The sequence below is a fragment of the Cydia fagiglandana genome, chromosome 9, assembly GCF_963556715.1.
Source record: "Cydia fagiglandana chromosome 9, ilCydFagi1.1, whole genome shotgun sequence".
In the NCBI taxonomy this organism is placed as follows: Eukaryota; Metazoa; Arthropoda; class Insecta; order Lepidoptera; family Tortricidae; genus Cydia; species Cydia fagiglandana.
The window spans coordinates 14,173,457-14,192,218 of record NC_085940.1 but is presented as its reverse complement, the minus strand read 5'-3'; the positions used below and the strand labels follow the sequence as shown (position 1 = coordinate 14,192,218).

The 18,762-nt window shown below is 35.4% G+C and overlaps 1 protein-coding gene across 1 annotated transcript in view; it reads right to left on the bottom strand.

The window, feature by feature from the left end:
* LOC134667463 (uncharacterized) overlaps positions 1 to 18,762 on the bottom strand; it is a 36,016-nt gene that overhangs the window by 16,750 nt on the left and 504 nt on the right. The window lies entirely within an intron of this gene.

Genomic DNA, 18,762 nt, shown 5'->3' with positions numbered 1-18,762 from the left:
AGATACGAGTGAACTTGAAATTAAATTTGAAATCATTTGCGGTAGAGATTTAAGATAACGATTGAAGAGTAATAATCTTCATTAGCTATTTCCCTATCTGAAGTTTGCCTGGAGGAGATCGCTGTTTGGCGATGAGTCCACCTGTTGTTACGTACCTACCGGTTTCTATTTGTCCCCGATCCTGTACCATTTTGTGTAGTGAACGATGGCGCATTTTTATTGTTTTTATTATAAAGCTTTAGATGAGCTAACACTATCGAGATAATATGAGATTCGATTACCTACTAATATTTTGTCTATTTCTAGACTAGAGTTTTGAATGAGGTATTTAAACTGAGTATTTTCAAATTACGAAATTGTTACTTTTTGTAACCTGTTATGGTATCCGTATTTAGTATACCTACTTTATAAACTAAAACCATTCAATGGTTTATTTCTCGTTTAATCCGTTAATTCAGTATGCAATAATTTTCGATGCTTAATTCTAAGCGAGTAATACGTAGTTACTACGTTGTAATAAGGAGACATTTCCTAGCAAACTACATAATTAACGGATATTGGTTGAATATTGATTTTTAAAAGGTTTATCTACTTGAAACTTGATTTGAATGTTTCGACTGAACAATTGATTGTCCACCCATCCATCATTTTTATGGGCTTTATATCTTGCATAGTTATTGCATTTTAATAGTTGAATTGAGACCGATAAAAATAGTTTTGTCCGTTCTTAAGTATCTGACTGGTATTTTGGTTTTGATAAACTTGAATAATACGTTAAACTAGAAGAATGCAGAGATAAATGAGTATGATGCAAGGGATGGATTAAAGTTATTTTTCCTTTTGTAAGGTAATTGTTTTTATGGCGACTGGAGAGTTCATAAATCATTACCTTCTACTTAGTCACCTAGTATTCTATTAAAAATGTAAGTACCTAAATTAAGATTGAAGCTTTCAATCTCATTATTTTGGTCAAAGTATATCTTACAACACATTACTTATCGAAGTATAGTCAAAGTACTTACTACAATCGGTAAATTACGAGACGTAAGATGTACGGTGTACGCCCATTTCTGTGAAGGATTCAAGTCTTATTATCGATTAAAATAGAGTCTATAGTATTTTGGCGAAGAATTAGTGAAATACAGTGTTGAACTCTAGAGTGGTGCTAATGGGTCCATTATGGGTACCTACCTGCTGTTTTTTTGTTTATGGCCATATTATGGTGCACAACTTGCACAAGTGTTGTTGTTTGACTTTTTGAAGTACCCAATAATTTGGGTCGAGTTTATTTTTTGGTCGTCAAGATGACGACAATTGACGTTGTTTGATAACGTTTTTTGGCAATAAAAACATATTGCCGATGCGCTTTTGAAGAGACGGCAAAAACATTAACAAAAAAGAATATCTTTAAACAGAGTTAATTTAAATGAGGACTAGCCAGTATTGATTAATTAAGGTACATTGATTTAATATGAATATTGAAAGTGAATTGGTTCTTTTTCAATGTTAAATTTTGAATTATTTTGTATAGTACAGAAGCGCAATTTAATGCAAATTCTGTTTAGATTAACTATTTGATTTTGTTTAAGGAGACTCAACAAATTTTTATGTGTGTAATGATGCAAATGCAAATATTATGTTGTAAAAATGTTTGTAAATAAATTATTTCTCAATGAAGGATTCCTTTCCTAGTAAATGTGCCTTCTGATTTTTTTTTTTGTGATCTGCAACTCGAATGATAACTAAGTGCAGTTATAATTATTAATTTAGTTTATGCGTTTTGTAATTTTTTTCCAAGATAAGTGAAACATTGTAAAGAAATGATGTGTTATGAAAAGTGTTTTCTGAAACATTTCAATAGAATGTATGTCCGAGTATGTTGTTTTATTTTTATTATGAGTAGCTTACCTTGGTATAATTGTGGATTAGAACATTTGGGTCAAAAAATATTTTAGAAACTAACCTAGGTATATAGGTAAACACTGAAATCTTGGTGCTCATATGATGTGTCAAAATGGCATATTAGTTGTGTTAATCCAATTGGGTGACTTGTGGGTTGGAACGTTAGTGCATGACAACGTCCAATTTTAAGTAATAACCTAAAACGATAAAATCTATTATATTTTTGGCTTTAAAATTATTGTGATTTCGGCGTGATAAATTAACAAGTTGCATTGATAATTGTGTAATTTATAATAGTGGTAAAAATAAGTTGGAAACATACCATTAATACCTACTAGATGAACTGTAAATCGGAATTGCAACTTAAATTTGTAGTAGGTATGTGTTTGTATGATTGTGGCACTCTTTGGTGGAGGCATGTGTCCGGCGGTGGACGTCCTCTGGCTGATATGATGGTGATGATGTGTTTGTATATTATGTTTGTGTACAATCAAGACACATTTTTGACTGGAGCCAGCAGTCGGATTTTTGTTTATACTGACATTTAAGTCGGAAAATTGGGTGATTAGGTGCGCAGAAGTGCGTACACTGGATGTGTTATGTACACCTAATTGTAAAGATATGTGAAAAATGTGCATTTTAACAACGAATGAAATTTTGTGAATTTAATGATATCGAAATAAAGTATTTGAGACACTGAATTGCAAATACAAAGTAAATATTCCTGCTTCTACTAAAAAGTAAAAGTAAAAAAGTCATTCATTCAAGTAGGACTTTACTATCTCTTTGAATTGAATCGTCAAAAATTCGATTTCTTATTTGGGTGATAGTGAATGTACCTAAGTATTACATTTTATTTTTGTCGTTGTTGTGCCTGGTATTTTGTGTCAATAGTGGCTGAAACTCAAACTGATATATGCTTACTATTGGTACAATTATCAGTTAAACGGTCGATACATATTGAAGTGTGAATAATAAATTGAGTGATTTTCAATTCAATTTCAATTTTCAATTTATTTCAATTTTTATCGCACTGATATTGTTTGATGCCTTTACTTTTGATTTCCTAATGTTATGTTAGTTTAGGTTAATTGTCACCTACTGTTATATAAACTTACACAATATATGTTAGTTCTATGCTAGTTTAAGTTATTTGTAATATTTTTTGGTAATAAAGTAACAAAGAACAGTCAGTTAAAGCCGTTGTCGACGCATAAGATATTGTTTGAATAATTTGGATGGTTGAATATTGGAACTTGGAACTGAAATTCAGTTGGTTAATGTGACTTAAATACAAAGTTATTTTAGAAGGTGAGAGTCAACGGAGTATTGATGACTTTGTTGACTTAGGTGCATCACTTTGTGCCTAATTTGCTGGTCGATCGTAGGTCACATATTACCTGAATCAGATATATCGTCACGTGTATGTAGTGAAAATGTATTTGGTAAAGGAGGCTGCGCGGCGACCACAGGTGACGGTACATAGTGTTAGGGATGATGATGACACCCGTGGTGGTGTTGATGCCTTGTGTGGCATGGTTTGGGTTCCTGTGTGGAACAGTTGGAGTGATCGGTGTATCACTTTGGGAGTGGCCTGAGTGCCGCTGGATGTTATGATGGTGGTCAGTGGACCATATGACCGTGATGTGACACTGGTTGGGATTGTTAATGGTTGAGATGTGACAGTTTGTCACAGATGTGGTCGGTGGACCTTGACGGCTGGTGTGCCGTGTGATAATGTCTATGAGAGACAGTGATATTTAGTGCCCGTAGACTTTTAGTGGTGGTGCCCGGATGTTGTGCGGGCCATAGTGCTATTTGAGAAGTCACATAAATGTTTTAACAACAAGGTGTTGTTTTGATCAACGTAATTTTTAATGAAATTAATGATGTTCTTATAATAAAATAAACTGAAACTGTTCATTGTTGCTTGTTACTTTGTATTCGTGCTAGAGTTCATATAATTCCTGTCTAATATAATTGCTGCCTGTTGTTACCTCTATTGTCTTTGTTTACGTTATTGTTAATTTATTGTAAACTATGTGTATGTGAGGTGTGCAATAAGGAGTATTGTATTGTATTGTATTCGAGCATTTATGTTTGTACTCTTAATGATATGCATGGCAGAATAACCTTCGTTAGTTAAGTCGGATCTTCGCTGATCGTTCGTCGAAAGTTAGGTCGGATCTGTAGTGATATTAATAGCCGAATGGATCTTAGTGATCTGTAGTAATATTAATAGCCGAATGGATCTTAGTGATCTGTAGTGATATTAATAGCCAAATGGATCTTAGTGATCTGTAGTAATATTAATAGCCGAATGGATCTTCGTGATCTGTAGTGATGTTAATAGCCGAATGGATCTTAGTGATCTGTAGTGATATTAGTGGCAGAATAGCCGAACGGTAAAGTTGAATTAAAATTTGCTGAGTTCTCATATAATGACTATTGAATGTCTTATTGCACACGAGGACGTGTGACAGTCAGGATCGCCGTGTCGACGCTCAGGTGATGTAATTGGAAAATTGAAAATAATGGGCGCTTACATGACATACTTACGATTTATCAAAAACACTTGTAAGCGACGTGGGTAATAAAGATGTCTGTTCAAGAGGCTATGGGAGCGTATTAGAGGCGTCAGGGGTTTTTGTAACGTCTGAATGTGTTCTCGGAAATTGCCCTGTTTGATAATTAATTAGCTTATGGTTTTTGTGAAGTAGAGTGAGTGGGATCGCCAGGCTGCACGCTGGCATCACTCTGGGATTGAACCTCAATCTGGTCGGACAGTGGCAATCAAGAGACTGCATTACGCCTCGCATACTTGATCTCGCGTTAAATATCTACGCCCTACGGATGTACCACCTAGTGCATCTAGCCATTCCTGAATACCTAAACCTACATTAAGCCCCGACATCAGATCGTGGGATCGTAACGCGAAAGTACTGCGGGGTACTGAACAGTAAAAATTCGATGCATTGTGAATGTTGTGATTTGTGATACTTATCGTGTAATTATGAACTGAAAAGTGAATATTTCAATTGTGCAAAGACGTAAGGTGCAAAGTTAATATGCGGTGAAACTGGTGGTTTCCTGTAAATCCTGTTTGGAGTGTCCTGGACATCAAATCGGGTCAGTTCGTTCCATTACGATTTATAATTGTTACGTTGATGATTTATCATTCATGTCCTTAATTTGCCTGCATGAGGTTGATCCTTAAAAGTGGATTGTTCCGTTTTACGTATAAGCGGAGATGTTATTATTGAGTATTTATTATGAAAATGAATCGAGTACTTTATCTCTACTTAAAAACGTTGTGGCATTTGTCCGACGGTAATATAGTATGTAGCCTGTTTAGAGAATTTGTAATAATTTTCCAAGACTATTTAAGTCGAGGTTTCATGTTGATTAATAGAGACATACAAGTGAACTTGAAATTAAATTTGAAATCATTTGCGGTAGAGATTTAAGATAACGATTGAAGAGTAATAATCTTCATTAGCTATTTCCCTATCTGAAGTTTGCCTGGAGGAGATCGCTGTTTGGCGATGAGTCCACCTGTTGTTACGTACCTACCGGTTTCTATTTGTCCCCGATCCTGTACCATTTTGTGTAGTGAACGATGGCGCATTTTTATTGTTTTTATTATAAAGCTTTAGATGGGCTAACACTATCGAGATAATATGAGATTCGATTACCTACTAATATTTTGTCTATTTCTAGACTAGAGTTTTGAATGAGGTATTTAAACTGAGTATTTTCAAATTACGAAATTGTTGCTTTTTGTAACCTGTTATGGTATCCGTATTTAGTATACCTACTTTATAAACTAAAACCATTCAATGGTTTATTTCTCGTTTAATCCGTTAATTCAGTATGCAATAATTTTCGATGCTTAATTCTAAGCGAGTAATACGTAGTTACTACGTTGTAATAAGGAGACATTTCCTAGCAAACTACATAATTAACGGATATTGGTTGAATATTGATTTTTAAAAGGTTTATCTACTTGAAACTTGATTTGAATGTTTCGACTGAACAATTGATTGTCCACCCATCCATCATTTTTATGGGCTTTATATCTTGCATAGTTATTGCATTTTAATAGTTGAATTGAGATCGATAAAAATAGTTTTGTCCGTTCTTAAGTATCTGACTGGTATTTTGGTTTTGATAAACTTGAATAATACGTTAAACTAGAAGAATGCAGAGATAAATGAGTATGATGCAAGGGATGGATTAAAGTTATTTTTCCTTTTGTAAGGTAATTGTTTTTATGGCGACTGGAGAGTTCATAAATCATTACCTTCTACTTAGTCACCTAGTATTCTATTAAAAATGTAAGTACCTAAATTAAGATTGAAGCTTTCAATCTCATTATTTTGGTCAAAGTATATCTTACAACACATTACTTATCGAAGTATAGTCAAAGTACTACAATCGGTAAATTACGAGACGTAAGATGTACGGTGTACGCCCATTTCTGTGAAGGATTCAAGTCTTATTATCGATTAAAATAGAGTCTATAGTATTTTGGCGAAGAATTAGTGAAATACAGTGTTGAACTCTAGAGTGGTGCTAATGGGTCCATTATGGGTACCTACCTGCTGTTTTTTTGTTTATGGCCATATTATGGTGCACAACTTGCACAAGTGTTGTTGTTTGACTTTTTGAAGTACCCAATAATTTGGGTCGAGTTTATTTTTTGGTCGTCAAGATGACGACAATTGACGTTGTTTGATAACGTTGTTTGGCAATAAAAACATATTGCCGATGCGCTTTTGAAGAGACGGCAAAAACATTAACAAAAAAGAATATCTTTAAACAGAGTTAATTTAAATGAGGACTAGCCAGTATTGATTAATTAAGGTACATTGATTTAATATGAATATTGAAAGTGAATTGGTTCTTTTTCAATGTTAAATTTTGAATTATTTTGTATAGTACAGAAGCGCAATTTAATGCAAATTCTGTTTAGATTAACTATTTGATTTTGTTTAAGGAGACTCAACAAATTTTTATGTGTGTAATGATGCAAATGCAAATATTATGTTGTAAAAATGTTTGTAAATAAATTATTTCTCAATGAAGGATTCCTTTCCTAGTAAATGTGCCTTCTGATTTTTTTTTTGTGATCTGCAACTCGAATGATAACTAAGTGCAGTTATAATTATTAATTTAGTTTATGCGTTTTGTAATTTTTTTCCAAGATAAGTGAAACATTGTAAGGAAATGATGTGTTATGAAAAGTGTTTTCTGAAACATTTCAATAGAATGTATGTCCGAGTATGTTGTTTTATTTTTATTATGAGTAGCTTACCTTGGTATAATTGTGGATTAGAACATTTGGGTCAAAAAATATTTTAGAAACTAACCTAGGTATATAGGTAAACACTGAAATCTTGGTGCTCATATGATGTGTCAAAATGGCATATTAGTTGTGTTAATCCAATTGGGTGACTTGTGGGTTGGAACGTTAGTGCATGACAACGTCCAATTTTAAGTAATAACCTAAAACGATAAAATCTATTATATTTTTGGCTTTAAAATTATTGTGATTTCGGCGTGATAAATTAACAAGTTGCATTGATAATTGTGTAATTTATAATAGTGGTAAAAATAAGTTGGAAACATACCATTAATACCTACTAGATGAACTGTAAATCGGAATTGCAACTTAAATTTGTAGTAGGTATGTGTTTGTATGATTGTGGCACTCTTTGGTGGAGGCATGTGTCCGGCGGTGGACGTCCTCTGGCTGATATGATGGTGATGATGTGTTTGTATATTATGTTTGTGTACAATCAAGACACATTTTTGACTGGAGCCAGCAGTCGGATTTTTGTTTATACTGACATTTAAGTCGGAAAATTGGGTGATTAGGTGCGCAGAAGTGCGTACACTGGATGTGTTATGTACACCTAATTGTAAAGATATGTGAAAAATGTGCATTTTAACAACGAATGAAATTCTGTGAATTTAATGATATCGAAATAAAGTATTTGAGACACTGAATTGCTAATACAAAGTAAATATTCCTGCTTCTAGTAAAAAGTAAAAGTAAAAAAGTCATTCATTCAAGTAGGACTTTACTATCTCTTTGAATTGAATCGTCAAAAATTCGATTTCTTATTTGGGTGATAGTGAATGTACCTAAGTATTACATTTTATTTTTGTCGTTGTTGTGCCTGGTATTTTGTGTCAATAGTGGCTGAAACTCAAACTGATATATGCTTACTATTGGTACAATTATCAGTTAAACGGTCGATACATATTGAAGTGTGAATAATAAATTGAGTGATTTTCAATTCAATTTCAATTTTCAATTTATTTCAATTTTTATCGCACTGATATTGTTTGATGCCTTTACTTTTGATTTCCTAATGTTATGTTAGTTTAGGTTAATTGTCACCTACTGTTATATAAACTTACACAATATATGTTAGTTCTATGCTAGTTTAAGTTATTTGTAATATTTTTTGGTAATAAAGTAACAAAGAACAGTCAGTTAAAGCCGTTGTCGACGCATAAGATATTGTTTGAATAATTTGGATGGTTGAATATTGGAACTTGGAACTGAAATTCAGTTGGTTAATGTGACTTAAATACAAAGTTATTTTAGAAGGTGAGAGTCAATGGAGTATTGATGACTTTGTTGACTTAGGTACATCACTTTGTGCCTAATTTGCTGGTCGATCGTAGGTCACATATTACCTGAATCAGATATATCGTCACGTGTATGTAGTGAAAATGTATTTGGTAAAGGAGGCTGCGCGGCGACCACAGGTGACGGTACATAGTGTTAGGGATGATGATGACACCCGTGGTGGTGTTGATGCCTTGTGTGGCATGGTTTGGGTTCCTGTGTGGAACAGTTGGAGTGATCGGTGTATCACTTTGGGAGTGGCCTGAGTGCCGCTGGATGTTATGATGGTGGTCAGTGGACCATATGACCGTGATGTGACACTGGTTGGGATTGTTAATGGTTGAGATGTGACAGTTTGTCACAGATGTGGTCGGTGGACCTTGACGGCTGGTGTGCCGTGTGATAATGTCTATGAGAGACAGTGATATTTAGTGCCCGTAGACTTTTAGTGGTGGTGCCCGGATGTTGTGCGGGCCATAGTGCTATTTGAGAAGTCACATAAATGTTTTAACAACAAGGTGTTGTTTTGATCAACGTAATTTTTAATGAAATTAATGATGTTCTTATAATAAAATAAACTGAAACTGTTCATTGTTGCTTGTTACTTTGTATTCGTGCTAGAGTTCATATAATTCCTGTCTAATATAATTGCTGCCTGTTGTTACCTCTATTGTCTTTGTTTACGTTATTGTTAATTTATTGTAAACTATGTGTATGTGAGGTGTGCAATAAGGAGTATTGTATTGTATTGTATTCGAGCATTTATGTTTGTACTCTTAATGATATGCATGGCAGAATAACCTTCGTTAGTTAAGTCGGATCTTCGCTGATCGTTCGTCGAAAGTTAGGTCGGATCTGTAGTGATATTAATAGCCGAATGGATCTTAGTGATCTGTAGTAATATTAATAGCCGAATGGATCTTAGTGATCTGTAGTGATATTAATAGCCAAATGGATCTTAGTGATCTGTAGTAATATTAATAGCCGAATGGATCTTCGTGATCTGTAGTGATGTTAATAGCCGAATGGATCTTAGTGATCTGTAGTGATATTAGTGGCAGAATAGCCGAACGGTAAAGTTAAATTAAAATTTGCTGAGTTCTCATATAATGACTATTGAATGTCTTATTGCACACGAGGACGTGTGACAGTCAGGATCGCCGTGTCGACGCTCAGGTGATGTAATTGGAAAATTGAAAATAATGGGCGCTTACATGACATACTTACGATTTATCAAAAACACTTGTAAGCGACGTGGGTAATAAAGATGTCTGTTCAAGAGGCTATGGGAGCGTATTAGAGGCGTCAGGGGTCAACCTACATTAAGCCCCGACATATATATATGTTGGGGCGTAATTTAGGTTTAGGTATTCAGGAATGGCTAGATGCACTAGGTAGTACATCCGTAGGGCGTAGATAATTAACGCGAGAACAAGTACGCGAGGCGTAATGCAGTCTCTATTGCTACTGTCCGACCAGATTGAGATTCAATCCCAGAGTGACGCCAGCTTGCAGCCTGGCGATCCCACTCACTTTAGTCCACAAAAACTATAAGCTAATTAATTATCAAACAGAGCAATTTCCGAGAACACATTCAGACGTTACAAAAACCCCTGACGCCTCTAATACGCTCCCATAGCCTCTTGAACAGACATCTTTATTACCCACGTCGCTTACAAGTGTTTTTGATAAATCGTAAGTATGTCATGTAAGCGCCCATTATTTTCAATTTACCAATTACATCACCTGAGCGTCGACACGGCGATCCTGACTGTCACACGTCCTCGTGTGCAATGTGCAATAAGACATTTAATAGTCATTATGACAATTCAGCAAATTTAAATTCAACTTTACCGTTCGGCTATTTTGCCACTAATATCACTACAGATCACTAAGATCTATTCTGCTATTAAAATTACTGCAGATCACTAAGATCCATTTGTCTATTAATATCACTACAGATCACTACGTACTCGTATCATACATTCGGCAATTAATATCACTACGGATTCTGCCTAACTTTCGACGAACGATCGGCGAAGATTCGACCTAACTAACGAAGGTTATTCTGCCATGAATATCGTTAAGAGTACAAACATAAATAATCAATAAAATACTCGAATCGAATGAACTCTTGCACAAATACAAGCAACAAGCAACAAAGAACAGTTTGAGTATCTATATTTTCTTATAAGAACATCATCAATATCATTTAAATTACGTTGATCAAGACAACACCTCGTTGTTAAATCATTTATGTGACTTCTCAAATAGCACTATGGCCCACACCACATCTGGGCACTACCACTGCAAGTCTACAGGCACCAAGGCTTGTACTTAATGTCACTGTCTCTCATAGTCATTGTCACACGGCACACGTGCCGTAGCCACATGGTCCACTGACCACGTCCGTCACAAAGCTGTCATGTCTCACTGTCTCAGTACCTGTGGCACCACGGCCACAACATATGTGACACACCTTGTCACGTCGCAACAAGTGTGGTACACCGACCACGTCCATCATAAGTCACAAAGATGTCATGTCTCAACTATCACATCTCAACTCTCAATACATAGTCTTAATACCTGTGACACACCGGCCACAACACACGTGACACACATTGTCACATCACAACACATATGGTCCACTGACCACCATCACACCCAGGCCACTTCCAAAGTGATACACCGATCACTCCAACGGTTCCACACAGGAACCCAAACCATGCCACACAAGGCATCAACACCACCACGGGTGTCATCATCATCCCTAACACTATGTATCATCACCTGTGGTCGCCGCGCAGCCTCCTTTACCAAACACATTTTCACTAAATATGCGTGAGAATATATCTGATTCGGGTATGTGACCTACGATCGACCGACAAGCTAGACACAAAGTGATGCACCTACTTAAGTCACTAAAGTCATCAATACTCAACTGACTCTTAGTTCTCACTCTCTAAAATAACTTTGCATTGAAGTCACATAAACCAACTGAATTTCAGTTCCAATATTCAGCCATCCAAATTATTCAAAGAATTAACATTCTTATGCGTCGACAACGGCTATAACTGACTATTCTTTGCTACTTGGTCTCAGCAAAAAAAAATACAGAGCATTTACTAGCAGCTCAAACCAGGAATCGAACCTGTAATATTCACTTTAGATTAGCATTTTCAATGTCTCGAAAACTTTATTTCCGTACCATTAAAAATGTAACCAGAAAACGCATAAAGTTCATTCTCTTAAAAAAAAAACAGCAAATTATATTCTTGGAAAGTACTGATTTAGAAGTTTAGAACCTAAGCAAAGAAATATCACGGCATTTCATTAGTTGTTAAAATACACAAAGGTTTTATTTTTTTTTATAGTTAGGTATTGATTAAATGTACCTATCAAGAATAATGTTTTTAAGATTTTTATACTAACAACGTTATTGATTAATGATCTGAAACTAACGTTTTTTTGTTCGTGTTTTTGCCGTCTCTCCAAAAGCGTATTCTACAATTTTTTTTATTGCCAAACAACGTTATCAAACAACGTCAACTGGTGTCATCTTGACGACCAAAAAAAAAAACTCGGCCCAAATCATTGGGTACTCCAAAAGACAAACAACAACACTTGTGCAAGTTGTGCAACATTCTGCCATAAACAAAAAAAATCAGCAGGTAGGTACCCCGAATATACCCATTTAGCAACACTCCGTAGTTCAACGCTGTATTTCACTGATTCATCGCAAAAATACTTTAGACTCTATTTTAATCGATAATAAGACTTGTATTCTTCCAGAAATGGACGTACATCTTACGTCTCGTAATTTATCGGTTGTAGTACTTTGACTATACGTCGATAAGTAATGTGTTGTAAGACATACCTAGACTAAAATAATCAGATAGAAAGCTTCAATCTTAATTTAGGTACTTACATCATTAATTGAAAACTAGGTAATTAAGTAGAAGATTGTTATTTATGAACTCTCCAGTCGCCATAAAAACAATTACCTTACAAAAGGTTACTAATCGAATAACTTCAATCAATCTATTGACTTTACAAGCCCTTGCTCTTGCATCATGCTCATTGATCTTTGCATTCATTCTAATTTAACGTATTATTCAAGTTTATCAAAACCAAAATACCAGTCAGATACTTAAGAACGGACAAAACGATTACTATCGATCTCAATTCAACTATTAAAATGCAATAACTATGCAAGATATAAAGCCCATAAAAATGATGGATAGGTGGACAATCAATTGTTCAGTCAAAACATTCAAATCAAGTTGAAAGTAAGTAAGCTCTAGTTCCTTAAAAAATCTATGTGCAACCAATATCCGTTAATTTAAACAACATAACTAAATAATTATTTAGTTTGCTAGGAAATGTCTCCTTATTACAACGTAGTAACTACGTATTACTCGTTTAGAATTAAGCATCGAAAATTATTGCATTCTGAATTAACGGATTAAACGAGAAACTAACTTTAATGTTTCTTTTTGTTTTTAAAGTAGGTATACTAAAAACGGATTCCGTAACAGGCTATAAAAAGCAACAATTTCGTAATTTGAAAATACGCGTTTTTAAATACCTCATTCAAAACTCTAGTCTACAAATAGACAAAATATTAGCAGGTAATCATGAATCCCGTATTATCTATACTAGTGTATTAATAATAGTGTCAGCCCAACTACAAGTTTATAATAAAAACAATATAAATGCTTTTTCGTTCACTACAAAAAATGGTACAGGATCGTGGACAAATAATAGAAACCTGTAGGTACGTAACAACAGGCGGGCGGACTTATCGCCAAACAGCGATTTCCTCCAGGAAAACTTCAGACAGGGAAATGGCGAACGAAGATAATTACTCTTCGATCGTTATGTTAAATCTCTATCGTAAATAATTTCAAATTTGATTTCAAGTTCACTCATTTTTTTTTTTCATTAATCACCATATAAAACATCGACTTATTGTCTTGGAAAATTATTACTAATTCTCCAAACAGGCAACATACTATATCACCGTCGAACAAATGCCACAACGTTTTTAAGTACAGATAAAGTACTCGATTCACTTTCATAATAAATACCCAAGAATAACATCTCCGTTTATACGCAAAACGGAACAATCCACTTTTAAGGATCGACCTCATGCAGGCAAATTAACGACATGAATGATAAATCATCAAGGTAACAATCATAAATCATAATGGAACGAACTGACCCGATTTGATGTCCAGGACACTCCAAACAGGATTTACAGGAAACCACCAGTTTCACCTTACGTCTTTGCACGAATTATTCGAACGAAATATTCACTCTTCAGTTCATAATTCCACGATATCACAAATCACAACATTCACAATGCATCGAATTTTCTTTAGGTACAGTACCCCGCAGTACTTTCGCGTTACGATCCCACGATCTGATGTTGGGGCGTAATTTAGGTTTAGGTATTCAGGAATGGCTAGATGCACTAGGTAGTACATCCGTAGGGCGTAGATAATTAACGCGAGAACAAGTACGCGAGGCGTAATGCAGTCTCTATTGCTACTGTCCGACCAGATTGAGATTCAATCCCAGAGTGACGCCAGCTTGCAGCCTGGCGATCCCACTCACTTTAGTCCACAAAAACTATAAGCTAATTAATTATCAAACAGAGCAATTTCCGAGAACACATTCAGACGTTACAAAAACCCCTGACGCCTCTAATACGCTCCCATAGCCTCTTGAACAGACATCTTTATTACCCACGTCGCTTACATTACAAGTGTTTTTGATAAATCGTAAGTATGTCATGTAAGCGCCCATTATTTTCAATTTACCAATTACATCACCTGAGCGTCGACATATATATATATATATATATATATATACTGTACCAATGCGTAGGTATAAATTGAATGATCGTAGGATATTTAATGGGTGTTTGTGCCATTTATTCCGAGTCGTGACCTCATAAGGTATTAAGGTACTCGTGAGACTAAGGTGGGCGCCAACGCTCACGTGTTAGTTGAGACTCGAATCATGAGAGTCCTGACTTTGAGGATTCAACTGAGCCAAAATGTGTATAATTACCTAAGTATGTGAATCCGGTGAAAATTCAATGCCTATATATGCATATTATGATGCCACAGAGCAGATCTGATGATGGAGACCTTCGAAGGTGGTCCAGGAACTCATTGATAATGAAACCCAAACGTATTGACTTGAACTTATTGGAATCTCCTTGATAATTTAAGGACAACCGTTTAAAGAAAAATATAGTCGGCAATAGAATGTTGTTTTAGTCAAAATCAATTTTGTAGACAATCATGATGTGGACACTTAAGTTTAGATAATCTTGTTGGAGACTTCTGTGGAACTCCGAATTAGACGTGTGCGCCGCGCCGGCGCGCTGCCGCCGCCGGGCTTTTTTGCCACGCCGCCGCCGCCGATAAATGATCGGCGTGAAATCGGCGTGACCTTGAGTGTTCAGAGTGTTGTTAATTAGCTATTCCAAGTTGGTATTTGGATTATAATATTGATTTTTTTTTGCATTACATATGTTACTGTCGTCAAATATACATCAATTATTAATTAAATGAAACAGAATAGCCAGTTGCAAAAACTATTTGACACACCAATTAAAGAAACTGAGTAATCCTAAGTACGTATTCACTGTAAAGAAAGATGAGGGAGCGATAATATGAAGTAGGATTTTTACTGTTAATTGTGAATTCACTTTGCCTCACATACGAAGGCATTATGGTCCGTCATGAAAAGACTTAGAATTAACTGGGCCGCGAAAACACAGTACTCCATTCTCAGAGAGCTCAATATCGGCACTCAGCTCTTCACAACATGCTATGGGTCTTGACAACATGCTCTTAGACTCTTCGGACATATTATCCAACGCATGATGTGGAGAAACACATGAATTTAGGCCGAATGAATGGCAAACATATTCGAGATGGAACAAGTGTGAGGTCGAACGCTATGAAGAGGCTGGCTTGCGACAGTCTGCACCGTGCAGTCCATAGCACTCGGCTTATGACCGAGCGAAATAGAGACAAATTACATGTAGTCGCGATCCTCAGAAAACGAGAAAGAAGATACGTCTCAATGAGCCTGGTGCTTGTATGACTAAAAACCATTAAAAGGAATCCATAGCAGTCCACTATAGCATATGAGTCTCACTATGCTAAAATTTAAGGATATTTGGAGTTTTGTTTTGTTAACAAACAAATATTATCGTATTTATTATATAAAAAAACATTTTTAAATAATACGATAAGCAATGGAAATCATGAGAAAATGGAGGGTTACCGATTGGATTGGATGGGACCGCAGGTCATTGGGACCAGGTAACCGCTCAATGCAAGCCAGTTACTAGGGAAATCAAGTTATTGTACCAATCCTGTATTCATTTACAAACCCTACTTTCCACACAGCATATTCAAACCTATTACGTAGTTCACTGACCAGCAACCTGGATTGATCAAATTTTCAATAAAAACAAATAATTAATGATTTTTCTTAAGAAACCTAGAAGTCAAGGTCACGCCGATTTCACGCCGAAAACACGCCGCCGCCGCCGATTTTTTGGCAAACGCCGCCGCCGATCATTTTTTAATCGGCGCACACGTCTACTCCGAATGCTCTACGTTTTATTAGGTAGGTATGCAAAATATTTTTAAGCGCAGAATATTGTAAAACTGACGCGACCTCTAACTCAAATTTGTCCGACAAGGTGCTTGCAAATTGTCAAGAAGGATTCAGCAAAAATTGGATCACTAGTTAACTCAAAGGATCTAGTTTCCGTGACCTTTTTGAGTGGGCGCCTGTGCGGCCGGTTATATTCTACAATGTGTAAGTAGGTACACATTGTGAACCGTATTCCCCAGACTTACGGTCGAAAGCGTGTACATATTTCTAGACGTGACTCGCTGCGTGTCATCATAACCAAGAATACGGGCAGCGTCAGAAAAACAATCGACGGCATTTACGAGAATTACGAGTTATACCTAACTAGAAGGTCGTATCTGAATACACATTTTGTACCATGTTACGATATTTTGGCATCAAACTGTAGGATTAGATAAGTGCGGTAATAGTTTTGTACTAGTGCTATATTGGTACAATCAATTAATTTCTTTATCACTAACGTGCTAATCGTGAGAAAACGATGATGTTATTTTGCTTCGAAGAATTTGGGAGGTAATCATGTTCTAACTTTTGTTAAATTTTCTCAAATAACTGGTTATCACGAGGTGGCAAAAAGATTCAGATCTGCGAACCAGGCAGATTACTGTGTAAGCAAAGGTAAGTGTCCAAATATTACTGTACACTGAGAGAAAAATCATTAGTAAACTAAACCAGGAATTAAAAAACAGTTCTGTACTGGGGGAAAAAATGAAGTTTAGTAATAATTATAGACGTTTCACTATTTCTGTAAAGTTTATTTATTTCTACAAACAGCTCAGTAATCCTAAATCTAATTTCAACAAACAGATAATAAAAATTGCAAGAATTAATAGAAATTGCAAAAGTCAATTTGTTCCTATTAGTTGACTCTCCTTGTCCCCGGATTAAGTTTATTTTTATATTCTAAGTGTGTTTTTGTTATCCTTTTCTCTCAGTGTATAATCAAACAGCACAGCATGTTAGGAATACAACTAAAACAGCGTTTTTTCTCTATTCCGAGTGGAGTGGTAAATTCGACCCTATACCTAATAGATCGTTTTTGTTTTCACATTATGTAAATGTAAAATTTACATTACACAATAAACTTGTTGGTTTATACCTACTCGTAAGGCAGACTTCTAAAGGACGATGTCTGGCTCAAACATGTTTTACGCCCCCTTCGGGTGACCATACGGTTTTGATAGTTAGGTTATGTTAGAAGTGTAATTACCTTTTCTTTATTTTGGACAACTATCAGTCTATCGTACGGAAGTAAATATCTATACATATATTATATGATTGTTTTGTAGCATGACTCACAAGTTTTGCTATTTTTATCTTTCAAAGGAAATAGGTACGTTTAAGTGACACATGCTTGTTTTCATATAAATCACATACCTATTTGTACAACATTTAAGTAAATAAAATTGTTAAAGACCTCCTCTGGTATGGAAAAATAGAATAGGTATACATATTTATTTATTATAGTGTGCTTAAAACATTATAAACAAAAACAAAAAAAGAAATAAGGGTAAACTAAATAGGATGCATAGGCAGGTACATGACGCGACACTGATATACAGGGCATCCAAAAAACCTAGAACCTTAAGACTTATATTCTTGCATAAACTTTATAATAGCAAAAAGAATAGATAGGAGTTATATATATCTCTGATAATAGTTACCAATGTTACCATGTTCGAGCGCCTAAAATAGCTGATAGATTGTAAAAACCTATAAAATTGTTAGCTGTGCCATAAACTTTGTTCGGCTCTACCGCCCAAACAACAACATTTCTCTTTTAACATCTCCATAAAGTAAACAACTGTGGGCGGTCTCCGAAGCAAGAACTTGTACCAAAATTAAAAATGTTCGGCAAGAAAGACCCTAAAACCTGTTATGCGCTTCACAAACCGGCTTTCATTTCATATTATCTTAGATCCAATGAAACTTGACCCTGAAATACGTTATAGCCATACGTAATCGGAGGTCATACTCGCACTGTTCGACTGTGACGGAGTGGTTGGTAATGGTTATGAAGGGCCGTGTTGGAGGGAAAGCGAACGTGCCTTTATGGATCCAGTTAAGGTGAAAGTTAGGCTTATTCGTATTCATAATGGCTTATCCGCGTTATATGCTTGACTTCTACTGGAGTTGTACGCTTGAAAGAGACGGAGAAATTATTATGGTAACGTTGAAATGTTAATTTTACATGATTTGATAAACTAAACTTAAGTATAGGTAGAGGTATGTCGAATACTTAACATGTATTGTCAGTTATCTTGGAAATATTTTGTATTGCTCAACAATATCAATAACCATTGATAAGACCATCCTTAATTGCCTGTTATCAAGGTTACTAACTAATCCATACGAGGTAAAAATTGTAAAAAAGACAAACAACATTACAAAATGTTAAGTGTGGTATTCCATCTGCCCAATTTCTTTATGCAATGTGTATTTGCATTTCACAGTTTGCTTAGTGAGAGAGTGAGACACTAATACACTAATCTCTACAAAGTACAGTCAGCGGCACCAATCTCGAATAGAGT